At 41.3% G+C, this 18,308-nt stretch overlaps 1 protein-coding gene across 3 annotated transcripts in view; it reads left to right on the top strand.

Annotated features, from left to right (window-relative positions):
- KLC1 (kinesin light chain 1) overlaps positions 1-18,308 on the top strand; it is a 65,500-nt gene that overhangs the window by 9,231 nt on the left and 37,961 nt on the right. The window contains exon 1 of one of the 3 annotated variants that reach the window (XM_032189444.1): positions 9,020-9,337. The exons of the other annotated variants lie outside the window; for them this stretch is intronic. The gene's annotated coding sequence lies outside the window, so the exon portion shown is untranslated. Of the gene's footprint in view, positions 1-9,019; positions 9,338-18,308 lie in introns of those variants that run through there. 3 annotated transcript variants of the gene reach the window in all.

Here is an 18,308-nt window from a genome sequence, read left to right as displayed (position 1 = left end):
TGCTTTGATGGACCATGACTGGCAAGAGTTTCCAACAGCCCCCATGCCTGTCAAAAATTGCTGTCATTCAGCAGTGGTCTGTTCACACCACCGCCTCCAAAGGATCCACTGATCTGATTCAGCGGCAGAATTGGCTGTGATATCTTTCATCAGCTGAGCCAAAACACATCAACAGGCAAAATGCAAGCTTCAGAAACATGAGAAATCCGTGTCACTATTCATATCTCATTATTAAAGAACTTCTTGTTGACAAATTTTAGCTCCGACTTCGTAACAAATCCTTGCCAGGGAAAATTTTCATGTGATGATTGATTGGCTGTTTTTAAAGGGATCCAGAAAAGTTACAGATTTTAATGTCTAGAATTTTTTGAGTAAACAGAAGTCTAGATTAATCAATTAATTAATTAATTTAATTAATTATTAAGCAGGGGGATCTATTCTGCAAAACAGATTCTGTAGTCAGGGCTATATTAGAGGGCAAAATCCATGAATTGCAAATTTAAAAAAGGATTAATTGACTGCCTTGATTGCTTTCCAATTGATTTCATTATTCTGGAGTGTCATATAGAAAATAGGTGGTATGACACGCATAAATATTCTGTAAAAAGCCACAGTAAAGCAGTCCTGACTCTAGTAGTTGTAGAAACTATAAATATTTAGGTAGAAAGCTCTTGACCAAGATTGTGAGACTGAAAGACAAAATGGAAACTAAGTTCCAATGAATATGTAAGAAAATGTCTTCTGAATGTCTCTTATATTTACCAAAATATTTCATTTTTAATCTCATGTTTGGAAAACCTCCAGTTTCCTCAGGCCTTGTGAAATTTTTTTACCGTGAAAAACAGAACAAAATCCTAAGCTAACTATGATGTGAGTAAATAGCCACAGGTGCTAATTTGTGTTAAAGGAAAATTCAGCTCACTTCAAAGAAAAAATCAACTCTGCCATAGGACATTACAGAGCAATTTTAATTGGAAAGACATAGTAAAAATTAATTCATTTGCTATGCTCCTCTGTTGCTGCTTCTCCAGTGCTCCTAACCAGTGGTCGTAGGACTGAGTCAAATAGGCTGATGCTGGGAGAATGTGGCTGAAGAGTAGCCCTTGGACAGGGCATTTTTCCGTCTTAGGAAGATTTTTTCTCAGGCGTTTGAATCACAAGGTTCATGCTGGTACTTTAAAAGCAGCAAAGAAGCTTATTACTTAGTGTCTTGAGTCTGTAATTCATAGGTATTATCTAACTGCCGCTTAGAACCCAGTGTTCAATTTCGTCTGTAATTAACAATGTCATTTCAACTTTTAGTTCTTTTATGCATTTATATGTAAATTGGAAAAGCAATCTGGCTTATTTACAGTATGAACTTTGTTATAAGGCACTACCCGATAGACTTCAGAAGCAAAAATTCAAAGGGAAAGAAGGTAAATCAAATTAATGGGAAGGCCAGCAACACAGCATTCCAGCCTCCTTTGGCTGTAAAATGAGTGGGATGGGAAACAACAAATGTGTGAACCGTCCTTTAAAGATATTTAGAGAGCTTTCTGCACTGATGCGTTATAAACCTGGCAGTAACATTTTTTATGGTTATGTAGTTAATTATAAGGATTTGGGGCATGGTAAATTGCTGCTCACAATGGAACCGTTTATTGGGTAAATTTCTGGTCAGTGTTGTACACTGATGAAGGAAGATGGTATTATTCATCGGGCTATTCTGTGTGAGTCACCAGAGCTTTCAAGCATACGGTCATGGTGTACTTTGTGGCCCTTCAGCGTGTAATAGCAAGCATAACAGCGTGTAGGCAATACATTTCCCTTTCATGGCTAGTTTATATGATATCAGTTGTTCCCAGCTTTCTCCTAGTGTTTATTGAGGCATGTTTCTGTTCCTGTTTACAGTTCGATTATTTTCAATGACTAGGGTTTGATAAACTGTGTAAAACTGCACTCATGGAACCAATTTCAGTGTTTTTCAGACTTCCATTAAAATATAACTAATATTTTAAATATTAAGGAATAATTTAATGTTAGCGTAGCCGGATTAAAAAACACTGCAGATGGCTTGTTCCAATAATTCCCCCCAACGTCCCCAGGAGACTGGTTAATTGATGTGACTGAGTGAACTGATCCGTGTAACCAAAGCACTTCTAACAGCCCATGTATTTTAGGTGATGCTCAGGTTTAGAGGACTCTGGTGGCATTTTTTTCCTGGAAAAAAATTACTAAAAGCTCTGCTTTCTGTGAACTAAATTATGCCCAGCTGGCCACCAAAGTCAAAGCTCAAGAAGACATGCTTTGAATTCCTATTTTTAATTTTTCTCCCTTTCTTAAAGTAAAATTGTAGCCTCAGAGTATCAGTGATGGCCTACATGCTGATGAGGTAACTGCATTTACCTTAGCCAGTTTCTGCATAGATTACAGCTCACCTAAATTGAGCCTGGCCTTTTTGGCACAAGGAAAACTTTCAGAACATGATCTAATGCAGCAGTGTCTGCCAAACTTGACAAATGAGTAACATCCCTTCACTGGCTCTTCTGTAATGTTCTCTTGAACAACAGTACACAGATGTAGGAGGAATCCCTCTCTTCAGAGAAAGAAAGAAACAGGCTGGTTTCTAAGGCCTGCAGGAGTGACTTAAGCAATCATTTCACCAATGTTTTAAGTCTTAAGACTTGACAAGAGTGATATACATGTCTTCTATATCATTGCAAAGATACAGAAGTGACATGTGTCTGTGGCATGTCTTTGAACTTAATACATTTCAGTGGATTTCTCTACCGTCCAGCATGAAAACGTTAAAGCAGATTAAGTTTAAAGAAAAAAATAAAAAATAAAATAAAGATAAAAATAGAAAAAAAAAAGAAAGATAAAAATAGGATTTACATCTGAAACCAAAGCCAAAACTCTTCACAATACGTATTTGCAGTGGGAAGAAGGAGGCAGCAAGGAGACTGAATTCATATCGAAACCCCTGGGAATAATACGATCATCTCTCCTTGTCCTGCACCTGCTCTATTTCCCAGCAGGGATACGATGGGGAACAAAATGCCTAGCACAGGCTGTTCTGTTTCCTATTGATTTCCACAGTGACTCTGCCCTTCTCAGCCCCACGTACTGCGTACTATCCATCTAGCCAAAGGCATATTCACAGAAGCTGTTTTCTGGAGAGGCATAATGGGTCATTGGCCCAGAAGCTACAGAAATAGTTGTCACACAGCAGAAACGTTTCCATTTCCCTTCCCCTTGGGACAAACTCTTACAATAAATTCCCTGGTCCTGTGCAGCTCAGTATGTCTTTGGTTTGAATACCCTTTTAACCAAAACAGACTCCAAAAATGAGAAGTGAATGTAAAATGGGCTTGCATTAAATACAAGAAATTGCAATCAATTTTGCCTGGATGCCAAACGGATTTGGTGCAATTCCATACAGGGAATATTAGTTAAGGAGGAGAGAGTAGCATTTAACAGAAGAATTGAAAGGTGGATAAGGGTTCCGCAATTACTGCAGCATGTGCAGAAAAGCAATACATCAGCAGAAAGGGAGATTAATGACAAATCAGACTGAGGAGCAAACATTTTCAATAGTGATCATGGCACAAGATTGTAGCATGTTACGCTCATGAAAGATTAAACAAATAGGGGAAAAGAGGGACAGCTGGAATAGTTAGGGAGATGTAAAATCTCTCCTACAAGAGATAAAGGGTTCAGTTTGTTTAGCCAAGCAACTTGGTGGTCAGGAAGGGAGAAAGGAGTGCAGAATCCTCTGGACAGGTGAGTGGAGGGAGGAACACCTGAGGGGTTTACCCTGGGAGAAATGTCATTTCATGAGGAATGATTTCAGCATATAAAAGAGAGGTGTTACATTTGAGGTCTTCCTTAGAAATGCAAACACACAGAGGAATGGGACTACAGAAAAAGTGATTTTCATAATGAAACTCTGGAGAATTTCATGAGAAGAAAGTACCTAAAACAAAGGCTCCTTTGCTATGCAAAAATCCCTACAACCACCACCAGTATTATCAAGGTGAGAGTCTCAGCTAATCTAATTGCAAGTAATCTGTCAGCAAAGCCTGATGCATTAGCAAACCTCCATAAAGGAATGCTGACAAACCATACAGGTAACAAACACCGGGTGTTGAAAGAAAGGGAGGGGAGAATGTAAGCAGGATTAAAGCAGGCACTCTGAAATAGATGGAGGTCATATTCCTGTTTTCTGTCTGTAGATAAGAAACACACAGTTTGAACACAGGTTATTGAAGATTTTGTGTTTGGAAGAGTATTTTCGTTGGGTTTGCAGAATAAAATTTTCCTACCAAATCAGGCCTTATCCCAGCAGACAGACAAAGGAGCACTGTCGTATTGTATTGCAATCTGAATGTCCTTCCTCTAGTAGTGGCCAAGTTTGTGATACTCCGCCAACACAGTGATGGTGATTCCCTCTGAAGGCTTTAACACAACTTCTCCAATGGTTCAGTCACTGAGGTAAGTGAATAGAAAAAAGAAATTAACTTCCTGCGACTCATACAAAGTGATTAATAACTCTTATCATCTTGAATGAGCAACTAAAACCCCAAGAGAGAATAAACTCAGTGAAAAGGAAGAGTATAGAGGGAGGAAAGGAGCATAAATGGAATGTTCTCCTTGCTGTATAAGCACTAAAAGTCATATGGAGCGAATATGGAGAAGAAGGTGCTGGTAGTTAACTACCAGCTGACTATAGAACATGAAAGCAAATAAGGAAGATCATTTCATCTTTCAATGAAATTAGAGGTGTGGCAGAAGTAAAGAAGGAACAGCAATTGCTGGCTGGGCAGAGTTGTATGTACAGGTGTGTGCAGTCCCTTCTAGAGGTGGGAACCTACTTACATGCAGGGAGTGAAGATGCAAGTCTGAGTATCATCAGAAACTCCAATGCCAACCCTTAACCTGTTGGGTATTTTGATGCTTAAAAGTAGGATCTTGGGAAATAATGACAATGCCCGTAAATTCATATAGCATGGAGTACTATAGTTTGTCAAAGGGTGTGATTCTCAACTGCTTGATCATTTATTACTTTGAAGATCACAGTAGAAGTTGGACTATATTGTCTAATATTTTTCTTCATATTCATATATTAATGTTAACATGCAAATAGTCTGTTTCTAGCATTCATCTGATTAACTGTATTAGCTGAGTGGTTTTTTCTTAATAGCAAATGTTTTGAAACTAATCAAATGGGCTTAAATCCTCATTATCTTTTGGGCTTTAACAATGCCACTGCCTGGTAATAGCTACGAGATGAAAAGAATTCTGGATAGCAAAATGTAAATGTCTACAGTAAGCATCCTGCTCTCCTTAAAAAAGTAACAGAAATTTACTCATGAAATGGCCTGTTGAAGTTGAATTACACTGCCTGCTTTATTTTCTTTTTATTTCACTATGGATAAAGAATGGCGGAGAGAAGCATGCCCACTTTCATTTGTTACCAATCTTTGTGACTCTGAAAAAGGAGAATTCACTTGTGTGGAAATGAAACATATTGACTTTGGAAGCAAGATCATGTTCAGTATTTATTTTATGTAGTACTTTAATGCTATACCAAATAGTGGGTTTCCTATGGTATGATTGGGCATCTTGACTATGACAATGAGTCTGTTACACTGGAGTACCTAAACTTAGGAGGAAGGTCTTCACTCAGAGGGTGGTGAGGCACTGGCACAGGTTGCCCAGAGTAGCTAGGGCTGCCCCATCCCTGGAGGTGCTCAAGGCCAGGTTGGATGGGGCTTTGAGCAGCCTGGTCTGTTGGGAGGTGTCCCTGCGCATGGCAGGGGGTTGGAACTGGGTGATCTTTATATTCTCTTCCAACCCAAGCTTTTCTATGATTCTAAGGATCTATGAACTCCATGCTAACAAGGGATCTCCACATGCAGTAATTTGCAAATACATACAAAGTAGCTAGGCTAAAATTGTGTCTGGGACGGAGTACTTTACACTTTTGAGTTTCCTGTTTTCCATAAAGGGCATTCTTGTAGGAAATACAAACTAAAAGCACATGCAACGGTCAAGCAATAGTGATGAAAAGCCAGATGGGTTGCTGAATCTGGCCTTTCAATATTATTGCCAGAATGCTTTTAAACAGCACTTTAGGAGCAATTGAAATTGTTCCAATGTAAAGCTTTATGGTAGCCCATATTTATAGAATGAACTTATGGATTTTCTATGACTGCAGGCTTAGATTTTAAAAACTTCTGTCTCTTTTGGAGGAAAGAGCCTCTAACTCCAGAGGATATATATATATTTATATATATATATAAATATATATATTTATATATTTATATATATATTTAATAACAATGGTAAAATAAAGAGGCATACACTTCTTAAACAAAGTGAACCCGAATTTCTTATAGAGGCTTGCTGTAATTGTGGATGTCAGTTAAATTAACTCTTAGTTTGCTGTGTGTATTTCTCACACTGTTGCACCTCAAAACCTAAGAGCTTTCTGCTGCATTAGCTAAACTGTTTGCTTTTTCCCCTCCTAATGTGAAAACTAAACCCTCTTCTGGGAGAGGAGGGAAATGGGTATATTGAGAATAAAGAATTCAGCATTCTCAATAATATGTTTTGGGATTTTGTTGTAGTGCCCACTCAGATGTCTGCAGAAAAGCTGTGACCTTGTTGATGGTAGACAGAGAACATTCTACAGACAGCATGTCTAGATCACTTCATCCTAAAAACAGGGCACATAGCATAACTAGTTCCCTAAGAGAAGATGGAAATGTGGAGAGCAAACAGCTTTACTGCTAGAGGAACAGGGATAATTCTTATGTAGATGGCACAGGAAAAACAAGATCCAATTGGAGAGGAACTTGTGATTTTCAGGTCAGGCAGGAGCCTGAGGGAGAAGCATGCTCCCCAAGTCTCTTTTGTGTCTGCTCTTCTCCTGTGTGCCATAAACAGAGGGAAGTGATACTGCGCTTTGGTTCCATTGAGCTAAGCAGCCTTCCTGCACGAGGGAGCTTATAGTGTGTATACTTACCTGGGAAATTGCAAGCATGCATATACTTCATTAGGCAGCATATTATGAATCAGGGTCATAGCTGGAGTAGTTGCTTTGTTCAAGAGATACTCAGATCCCTTGGGTAAGCAGCTAATTGCAGGAAACCTTTGAAAGCAAACGTGTGATAGGAAGAAAGCAATGAATATTGTTTATTCAAAAGACAGGAGAGGTTTCTTTGAATCAGTTCTCTTGCATAATTATGTAATTAGGGCATGTTCTATTTTTAATTAAATCTCTTGCATATTCATGGAAATCCTATGAACTTGTGGACCAATAGGCATGGCTCTTTTAAAAATGCAGTTTGTATAAAGGAATGCCCTTCAATTTTTCCCCCCCTTTCATATTTATTTCAAACACATATTTCACATCATTATACACAGTTTGCCTGGCCAATGCCCTGACTTCCCTGTCAGGACAAGCTACAGTGTGATGATAAACCACTAATACAAAATTGCCAGAGGAGTATTTTAAATGGAGATGAAAAACACAAGAAGCTGCTGCTCTGAAGTACCAGTATCACAGCTGGTTTTTGTTGGAAAGCTTGACCCGTGCAAGATAAGAATCAGAAGAATTCAGGAAGTATACAGTTCCCTCAGCTTTTCAAACCCAACAGTGACTCTGCACTCACAGTCTGTAGCCGATCCATTTTCTTCTGATTTTGTTTCTGTTGGCCTTAGAATCACAGAATCACCTAGGTTGGAAGAGATCTCCAAGACCACCTAGTCTAACCTCTGACCTAACACTAACAAGTCCTCCATATGAGAGTCTTTTCCTGTTCTTACACTTCTCTGACTACTACATTAGCTTTGATTCCATCTTCCTCTTAGGAGTCTTGCTTTCTCACCTGATCCTTGCTGTCACATCTGCCATTTTGTAAATTTGTTCAATGTTTTATGTGAGTGCAAACAGTTTTAAGCATACCTTTATACAATTTACCATTGAGGTGAGGCTGCACATTTTGATTTTCCACTACACCTCCATATGTTTCTATAAGCTTATGATTCATACCTATACATACTGCAGGAGTTACGCATGTGGTGCTGGGGTGATAATGCACCATAATATTCTGTCTAGACGTTAATAATACCCTTAAAGTTAGTCTGTCACTGTCCCCTGATGACTCCCAATATACATTGCACTGCTGCATTATATTTAACTGTTTTTCATCTCGGACCTCAATTTCTTCCTTCAATTCTTCTGATTAATGTGTATCCTGTGGAACATTAAACAACATGAAGAAAACACTGTGACCATTCTTTCTTCGTTAGAGGGAGTGGGAGTGAATTGGAAGCTGCAAAGTAGTTCTTGTGACACGTGTCACCGCCTTTCTGATGAAACTCTTAAATTTTATGCATAAACCTGTCCAACAGCAGGGATCCTTCAGTGGATCCAACGTGCATCCATGACAAGGGTGTTGAAACACGCAAGGAGCACCCAACGAGCCCAGAGGGGGCACCCAGCCTTCTCCTCAGGATTTGGGCTTCTGCCTGCTTTCCTGGGTGACTCGTACACCACAAGCTGCTGCTGCTGCTCCAGAGGGGTTCAGCTGGAGCATTTACGAGTCTCGCTGTCAGCAAACCCTAAAACTCCTCAGACACCCAAAACACCTGACACGACCATCACCAGCGGTACCCAACCCCAGTGCCTGCCCAGCCCTGCGACACCTGACGGGGCATTAAGGAAACCCCGCATTTTGCCCCGGGCAGAGCCCGGACACAACCCGAGCCCCCTCCTCGGGGCTGTGAGGGGGATGCTATGAGCGGGGGGCTCTGCCCCTTCCCGCTTCCCCTCCCCACCGACCGCCATGGCGGCAGGCACGGCGCTGAGGGGAGGGAGAAGAAGGGCGCGCGGGGCCCGCTGGGAGAAGGAGGGGAGCCGCCATGTTGGGCGGGTCTGTGGGCCGTGCCGAGCCGTGCCGAGCCGTGCCGGTGGGCGGTGTGGGGCGGTGTGGGGCGGGGGCAGCACCAGCAGCCGGGGCGGTGGCTGCCAGCAGCTGTCAGCGCCCGCTCCTCAGGGGCCGGGGCCCCTCGCCGAGCGCACCGCGGCCGCCGCTGCCGGGCTTGTCAGCTCCTCACGGGAAGCAGCGAAGGCGCCGCGGCGCCCACCCTCTTCCTCACCCCTCCTCGCCCTACAGAACCCTTTTCCTTCCGCCCGCCCATCGCTGACATCCTTCCTCCGGTCGCCTCCTTTCCTTATTTCCCCCCCCCCTTCCCCCCTTTCCCCCCTCTCCCCTTCCCCGGGCTGCGCGGCCCCCGCCGCCCCTGCGAGCGCTGCGCACATCGCCCGAGCCTGCAGCACCGAGCGGTGAGCCGGGGGGGACGGGGATGGGGACAGGGACAGGGACAGGGACAGGGACAGGGGGGGCACCGGCCCCACACCGCTGCCTTCCCCTTCCTCTCGGCGCAAACAACAAAAGGACCCCCCGCCGCCCCGCTGACAGCCTGCCCCCGCCGCCTGGGGTGCCTCGGCTCGGGTGGTTGGGGTTTCTTTTAATTTATGAGGATGGGAGGTGGCTTTCCCCGTTGTTCCGTGTCCCCCTGCTGATCCGCTAGAGCCGAGGCATCCCCCCGGAGGCTTTGGCTTTGTCCCTTCCCCTTCCCTCCCTCAGCGCTGCGGTGCCGGCCCGGCGCCGCCCAGGGAGGGGGCCCGGGGGCTGAGGGGGATGGAGCGGGGCTGAGGGGGTTTGGAAGGGTCTGAGGGGGGCTGGAGGGGTCTGAAGGAGCCTGAGGGGGGCCAAAGGGGTCTGAGGGGGACCAAAAGGGTCTGAGGGGGGCCAAAGGGGTCCGTCGGCCTCGCCCATCCGCCGCGGTCAGCCCGTGTCCGTGCGGCGCTTTTGTTTTTCCTTCGCCCGTGCTCGGGTTTGGCTGCTGGGGTTTGCTGCTCCTTCTGAAATGGTGGAAGGAGAGGCGGAGACAGCTTCCAGCTCGGGTTTTTTTTGTCGATAGGGACCGGATTTATGCCGTACAGGTCACCCACCCGTCGTGCTGCGCGCTGAGGTCTTAACACTGAGATCTCGGCCAGATTTGTGCGGTGCTAAAATAATGAAGAAAATCATGGATTAGGAACACGTTACCCTGGCAAAATGGCCCTAATCCCTACCTGACTTTACTGATAACTGCATCTTTTGGGCACAGATCAATTAGAAAGACACTTTCCGGTCTTTTTCATCCTGGCTTTGCGTTCCTAATGTTTGTAGGTAACAAGATGTCTGATTTGTAAAGCTGCATAGCAGTTGTCTGTGATCATAAAAAGGGACTTGCCTCCTTACTGAACGCTGTGTTATGAGCACACTGAAGCACATTTTAACAACCAAAGCAGCATCACCTAAATTAATGCTACTGACTAGCTTGTTGAAGGCTACTAAATCAATGAGGGTGCTTTTACTCTATTATTTTTTCCCCATTACTCATTTCCCTTGGCGCATATGACTTAAATGTAGCAGCGGTATTCAAGTACCAAACATGGAGTCAAAATACAATTTTGACTCCATGTTTGGAGTCAAAAATTTTCTGATTTGACAAAATCAGAAAATAAAAGCAGCCAGAAAAGAGCGAAAGTTTGTTCTTATACTTTGCTTTGAACAGCAAAATGGTGAGCAGTGTCACTCATAATATAAATTCTTTTGCAGCTGTGCATAAAAATATATTAAATGAGGGCTCTTAAAGTACCATTTTAGTGCTCTTACAGTTGGCAGAAGGTTTAGTAACATTTACTCTATGAAGTAATTATCTGTTTTACTTCCCCTTTTGTACTTGCACTTCACTTAAATAGGAAACTTATGTCCAAAGGGTGTCCATTGGAAAGCTAAAAAGGAACCTTCGAGATTTGGACAGCTTAGCATTTTAATTTTAAAAAGAAATGTTTCAAACTGTTCTGGAAAATAGCTTTATTTTAATTGATTATGAATTCCAAAGCTTCAGCGAAACATGATAGAGGATATTATAACCCTAGGATTATAGATACAATTGAAAGTAACACATTCAGCATTGACTGGAAGCAGAGAGAAAACCGATCCAGATGGTGATTCTGAGCAGAAGACCTCATATTTTGTAAGTCACTTACAGATTTTTTTTTTTTTTTGTGAACACATGGTTTCAGAGAACCTTTTTGTGAAACTGTGACAAATATGGAAAACTAGTTGTTCCATTTAGATATGCTTTTTATATAATGCAGAACCATGTAGTAAAATGCAGAGCTTTTTAAGTTGTCAGTTCCTGAAAGACACACACACAACAATGCAGTATCACTTCTGCATCATGTTGCAGTTAAAGTTTGGCAACCTTTCTGTTTCCTGAAGGATGATGAAGGAACTGGACAATTCCATTAATGAGAAATTCCAACAGCAATTCAAGTCTAGATTCCATTCATTTTCTAATCAAAGAAAACATGCTATGATATCTAATTTCAAAAGGGAATAATGCTACTCCCAAAATGTCTTGTGAAGTTGCATCAATTACTGTTCATTAAAATATTGTGACATGCCAGCAGTGCCTAATGGAAACTAATTTTAAAAAAGGCTTTCTTCAGTGAAGGAAGAATCATGTTCAAAATCATAAAAGAAAAATTTGCAGGAGTCCAGAATACAATCTACTACACATTTTGACATACAGTAATGAAAACAATGCAGTACAGATGCATAAGGGATATAAGAGCAATTGCTGCTTGCTCTGTTTATGAAGAACTTACCAAGATGATGTCAGAAAACCCTCACTCGTGTGCTACCCTTAGGCAGTATACATCTCTCTCTGTATATCTGCGTGTGTGTGTTTATATCTGTATCTATATGTGTACACACACATACCTACATGGCTGTCACTTAATTGGGAGCTTGGGGAAATACTGTAGCCTCTCATTCTGCTCTGAGTCCACTTAATGCAGCTTCTGTTTCTCTTGAGACATCGTGGGCTTGTGCTCTTTCATCTCTAATTCTGCTTGGCTTCTCTGGAAGACATATGAGTGGATTTATTCTGGTATTAACAGCATCTTTTCAGATGTGTACCATAATTATTTTAAAACTTAATTCAGTGTACGAATAGTTGTTAATAATATTATGAAAATAATATTTTCATAAGGGAACTGGAAAATGGGTGAGTTTGGGAACATTCATAAAGAAGCAAAATATACTTTTGTATTTAAAGTTGAAGAGTTTGGTAGCAGATGGTGGTGAGGAAATGCCTACTAGGACTATTTAAATAAACCTTTTGTGGTCTGTCTGCTTGCAGGTATAGTTCAGCATGACACATCTATCACAAAAATGGGATGTGGCCAATTCCTTCATCATTGCAACAGAAGTGGCTAGTCACAGGCTTTCCTCTTAATACAGCCTGGATAATACTATATTTCCAAGGCGTTTTTTCATTGATTTATAAAAACATACTAGGTACCTTGACCAAAGTTTAGAAAAACATTTATTTTAAATGTTAACTCTCATTTTCCTTAAAACAAAATCATTGAGCATATAATGTCTAACAGATACCACATAACAGTCAAATACATTGCTCATGTTAAAAAAAAAAACCTTTTTGACTTCAAAATACAGCTGGTTGTAATGGTTATATCCTGAGTCATGCTCAGCATTGGGTATTTTTGAGGTACTAAAGCTTTCCCAATAATTTTCTGTAGTGAAACATTTTTCTGTGTAATAGCAGGCTGTAGAAATAAGTGTGCTTTCTTTGAAAAATTATTTATCAGTCACCAAAATCAATTAATGCCTGAGAAGAAAAAGATGCCCTCCTGCTAGCTTAGATTTGCTGAGATGCTTCTGTTGCTTGTACTTATGGAATTTGAATCAAGCACTTTGTTAGAGGGTAAGAGCCAAAATTATAGATCCTTTCAGTGATGTAGGAATTATTTCCACAGGGTTTTGTGTGAGGTTCTTTGACAGATGACACTGTGCTTGTTTCGGAAAATGTTTTATTGTCCTAGACAGTTAGTATAATTAATAATGACAAGCCATAGCAGATAGGCAAGCATGAGAGCTGAGGATGTATGCTTCCAGTACCTGAAATATATTTCAGTGTGTGAACAAAGGACTTGTTCTCAGAGGGCAAACGCTAAAGTACAGTTAATACTAGTTTTCTTTATACAGTATAAACAATTAGCATATCTAATTTCTCATACTTGATAGTTTCTTCAGACTGAGTTAGCTAAGAAAACAGATGCAAGTAATAGTATCTGACTGTTGATATAATCACTGTTTGTTTCTCTGAATCCAGCTTATCTCCCTTGGGCTCTGCTGTTTAACTATTTTTAGTACAGTCAGAAAAACACTATTTACCCTAGAAGCAGTTTTGACCTGCAGGTGGAATTGAACTGAGTTTTTCAAATAATTATTATTGGTCATCTTTTTTTTGTGTGTTCAAAATCATGTGATTGTGGTCTTCTACTCCAAACACGCTTTCCCCCCTGTTGTCTACATAAACATGCAGATTTTTTAACCTGGTTTCTCAATATCAGGTCTTGCCTACAGGTAAAAGTACTAAATTACTTTTTGCAGGTAGTCTTAAAACCGAGCAGTTTCCTACGTTGGTTCTTTGTAAATAATTGCCATAAAACCTATTAATTATATTAAGGTGGTGTTTTGGGGGTTACATCAGACCTGTAGGTGACTTTACTATATTCTAAAGTGAATATAGCGACAAATGTAACCCATCAGTCAGTAGTGCTATCTGCCTTATATATTGGTAGGGTTGGAGTGGTGGCTAACGACACCCTAATTACTATGGGATTGTAACCCTGCACTTGTATGTACCCAGAAAACCATGTAAAAAGTTAATGATGCACTAATTAACATTGATAAGGTCAAGAAATGTCTGATTTAAAGCTAACCTTTTTGGTAATAGTTAATATCTGCTTTTCTTACATTGTGTGTTTTATATATGTTCCAGGAAACAAAGCTGTATCTAAAAACATTTTTTTTAAATGACGATACTTAACTTTTTCAACATTATCAGATAACTGGCTGTCTATCGTAAATCTTAGTATTTATGGCTGATATACAACCACTGATTACATACCCATAAACTGTTTCTCACATCGTGTGCTGCTATCCTTTGTAGCAGTATATTGCTGTTCATATTGTGTAGCGTCCTAATGCTGTGCTTTGTCCTGCAACAGCAGCAGTTAAAAGTTAAGAGCACGCTGCAAGTGCTCTCAGTGTGTTGTTACTGGCATGTGCCATTCTGCTGTGGAGAGGGTGGTGGCTGTAAGCTTCCTACAGGACCGCAGTGGCTGCATTCCTGCCATATATCTGGAGTTTGCTCCTTTCCAGCTGACAGCAGTTGAATGATTTGCCAAGCACGTTGCGCAGATTTACGGGCTCGCAGGAGAGGAGGTGGGTTCAATGGTGGGGGTGGTTCTGCTGTTTTTGCTTCTGAACACAATATGGTGCTTAAGATTGAATGCTTTTATGGATGTTCCTTTAGCAAATAACGTAGGAAGGTCACAGTTGTGTCTTCCAGCTTGAGCAGCTTCCATTTCTGAGAGGCAGCTGTTCCCTCATCTTCACAAATGTGTTTTGCTGTACCCTCGGCTTTAACATTTCATTTGTTCATGTGGTTAAGCTGGATGTGTCCCTCCCAAGTCATACTGCGTTTGTGTCTTGAGACAGGAGGGATGGCTGAAGAAGCAGGATATTTTCCCCCCGCAGGTTGATGTAGATGGTGGCTGTGTGTAATTGGATTAATGCAAGTAACGGGACAGGGAACGAGAGGTCACAGGTTTGAGATTGGAAGGCAGCAACCTTGTAAATTGTTTCTGCTGACAAAATAGTAATATATAATCAGTGGCTAAGGTTATAGTTGCATGTTTGTTTAGTCTGGGTGCTGCTTTATGTAGTTCCACACTCCTGCCACTTGTTCCACACCCTCACTCTGTTAACACAGCTGTCTGTATGGCAGCGGGGTGACACAGATTTTGGCTGGGTTTCCGCTCCAGACTTTTTCTTTTTGTGTCTGCTTAAAATAAAAGTCCTCCTCTGATCTCATTTCTCTGTAAATCCTCTCATATCAGATAGTAGTGCACGGAAGATGTAGGAATGCAGTTGTTTATGATTTCTTTGGGTGTAGCCCAGTTGCATTCAGTATACTGGATGCTGCTGTATTGCAATACAGAGGGTGCAGGAGTCGTGCTGATGTTTATCAGTGTGCTAGCACACTCGACAGTGACCCAGAGGTCTTGCTGGAATGAATCCTCGGGACAATACATTCATTTTGAGGAGTGGTATACATTGAGAAGGCTCAGTGGGTGCAAACCTGATCCCTGTGCCTCCGTAAGGCAGAGTTCATTTAACAGACAGGCCGTGCTAAAAGCTGGTTGTGTTCTGCTCTGAGTGCTCTGGCACAGAGCTCTGGTCCTTGGTGGGTGTTCCCGGTGGCTTAAAACAAAGCCCAGAGAAGACAGAAAAGGTTTTGTTATCATACTGATCCTGTTTTAGCCAGATGTCCTCGTTTTCAAAAATTTGTTACCCATCTGCTATCTTCTGAGAAGGCAAGAGGCACCACAGGGTGACTTTGACTGGATGGCCCAGTAATTTGCTGATACTTAATTACATCTGCTCTCCATTGCTCAGAACAGAGGTAAGGACTGATTGATGATTCAATAACTCTGCTTTTAAGCCTTTCTTACTCAGTAACAGTTTCTCTCACAGTACTTTTAAGTTGAAACTATATGCTATATGTCGTTTTTAGAGTCCATTTAGATTTTGCTGTTAGAACACAATTTATAACTTAAAAAAACCCTGAGTGCTGAGTCTGCAGAATGAAGGTAAAGATGCACGGCATATTTTCAAAAGCAGCAGTCAGTGGGATTTGAGTTACACTGCCTGCGTGTAGTTTGTGTGTCCGCTGATTCTGTTTCTTGATCCCCACCCAGTTGTTGTGCTAACAAATGGCCTGGAAATATGCTGGCTGATTTTTTTTTATTTTTTTTTCCCTCTCTGCTGGTCTGGCTGCACATGGAACAATACTCAAAAATATGTGATCTGTTGCTCTTAGTGGCACAGTTGTTTTAGGAAGTGACTGTTCTGCCATCCGCAGTACTGAGGGATGCTTTCAAATCATATTTATCCAAACAAGACCATTTAAAATACAATACTCAAAGCGTTACTTTTAATGTCTGTTGTGTCTGTTTTCAATTTAATGTGTTGTTCTTTGCCAGTGCACAAGAGGAGCAGTCTGGTGCAGCAGGACGATGGCAACTGTTAAGTGAGTGTTGTAGATGCAGCCAATATTTCCAGAGTCCCCAAGGAATCCCAGTGCCCCAGCAATCACTAAGATAAATTATGAGAGAGGGCTGGAGCTGGGGCTAAAACTGTGCTTCGATCCTCGGGTGTGAGAGCACAGAGTGCCAGGGAGACTTTGTCACGTGCTGGGCTTAGGGCCTGTTGTGCTGCTCTGTGCTTCCAGCCCTGATTGACTTCAAGACCATCTGAGTAAGCACTGCAGATTACAGAGCACTTAAAAGGGACATGATTCACAACCTTCTAGCAAAATCAGCTCTCTGCTATGCTGGGTGAGATACACAGTGAGTGATACAAAGTTGTTCTGCTGGAGGATTGCATCATTTGCTACACTTCCTGTGAGGTGAAATTTGCAAGGTGTAATATGTCGGTCTGGTAACTGGCGATTGCCGTTGAAAGCATCAATTTTGGTGGAATATTTAATGGTATAGAAGGATTTTTTTTCTTAATATTGTGGACAACATCTGAACAATTTTATTGTGTGCCTCCTCCTGTAGTTACTTTGGAAGAATGAGGTTAGTTGGTTTGGGGATTTTATTCTCTTCCTTAAATGAAAGGATAAAGGGGAAGGTGATTTACCCTAAAGGTTGAAGGGGAGACTCTTTGCATAGTTTCTGCATCTTAATGTAGGCTATTAGGTAACTTGAAAATCAGATTTAAGGATTTGTTAAATCTAAAGGCTGGCCCATGTTGAAGCAATGTTAGTGGATGGGGCTCTTATGTCTTCAGAAGGAGTTGCTGGTTTTCTCAGTTTTGATACAGATAACCCTTCCCTTCAACATCCATGAGCCTGCAAGAGTAACATAATCTGTACTTTCAGTAAATTGGCCCTTTATGGGAAGAACTGCTGGCAGTGATGTGAGGCAGAATGTGGCCTTCTCTGCCTTCCCTGCATGCATTTTATTATTATTAAAGTTCATGGAAATGCCATAAAAAGTAAATTTGGTAAAGATTATAGGTCTGATGTTAGTAAGTGGAAGCTGATGTGGTTTTTAATGTATTGTGGAAGTGTGATTTGATGGGAACACTCTCCTACTTTTACCTAAGTGCCATCTAGAGTTTAGATAACATAAATAGATGATTACTTGAATTAGTTGGGAAAGTAGTTCATGTCTCAGAAATAAAAATGCAAAATGAAAGAACTAGAGTCAAGCTCAAAAAATGGTTTGTCTACACTATTGACAACTTAAAATTGCAAAACGTATATAATTAAAACCACTTTGCAGTTACTAGACCTCTCTATTCCAGTCCCAAAGAGATTCTCTCAACCAGCTAGAATCAGTCTACAAAAAACATCAAGACTCAGGATTCATTGAAGACACGGCTGCACAAGCTGATAAGCCTCTCAAGAGCCAAGCGCCATTCCCACACAGAAATAAATATAGACGGTTGGAATAGTGAGGGTAAAAAATAAGGGATTTGATAGCGATGATGGATTTGTAACTCAAATCATCTTGACAGCATTTCTTTAAAAATACAGTCAAAATTTCCTTTCGGTCTGCTTTAAGCAGGTAATTTATGAAGCATGTCTTTGTAATAACAGCATACTAAACCACAATACACATTTTTTGAATAATTATCCATGATTTTTTTTCTTTGATTCTTGTGACAAGCATTTTTAATTTTTATAAGCTAAGTATAAATATGATGACTTTTAAAATCATTCTGCCTCCTGATGCATTTAAGAATGCTTACTCTGTCTTTATGTAACTACTCAATATAGTCACAGATCATTTTGCTAAAATGCACCTTAATCTCCAGTGTGCACAGCGAGGTGGGCTTTATGGCCATAAGCACAAGGTAAATCCTGTGGCCGGTGTCGTAGGGAACAGGGCAAAGGCTCTGCTTTTCTTGAGGTCTATTTGTGGCTGCTTGAAAGTGCTTATTAGTGCTCACAAGAAGCTAGGGAGTACTGGCTTTGGAGAAAAGCCCCAGACGCCGTTTGGTGTTGACGCAGCAGTCATGCACAAAAGCAGCGACTCCCTTGCTCCGGGGGGTAGGAGGCTGAGATTTGCGGTCGCCCATCTTCAGAAGCTA

This window comes from Aythya fuligula, chromosome 5, assembly GCF_009819795.1.
Source record: "Aythya fuligula isolate bAytFul2 chromosome 5, bAytFul2.pri, whole genome shotgun sequence".
Classification (NCBI taxonomy): Eukaryota; Metazoa; Chordata; class Aves; order Anseriformes; family Anatidae; genus Aythya; species Aythya fuligula.
Note: the sequence above shows the minus strand (reverse complement) of the source record. Positions and strands in the feature narration are given on the sequence as shown.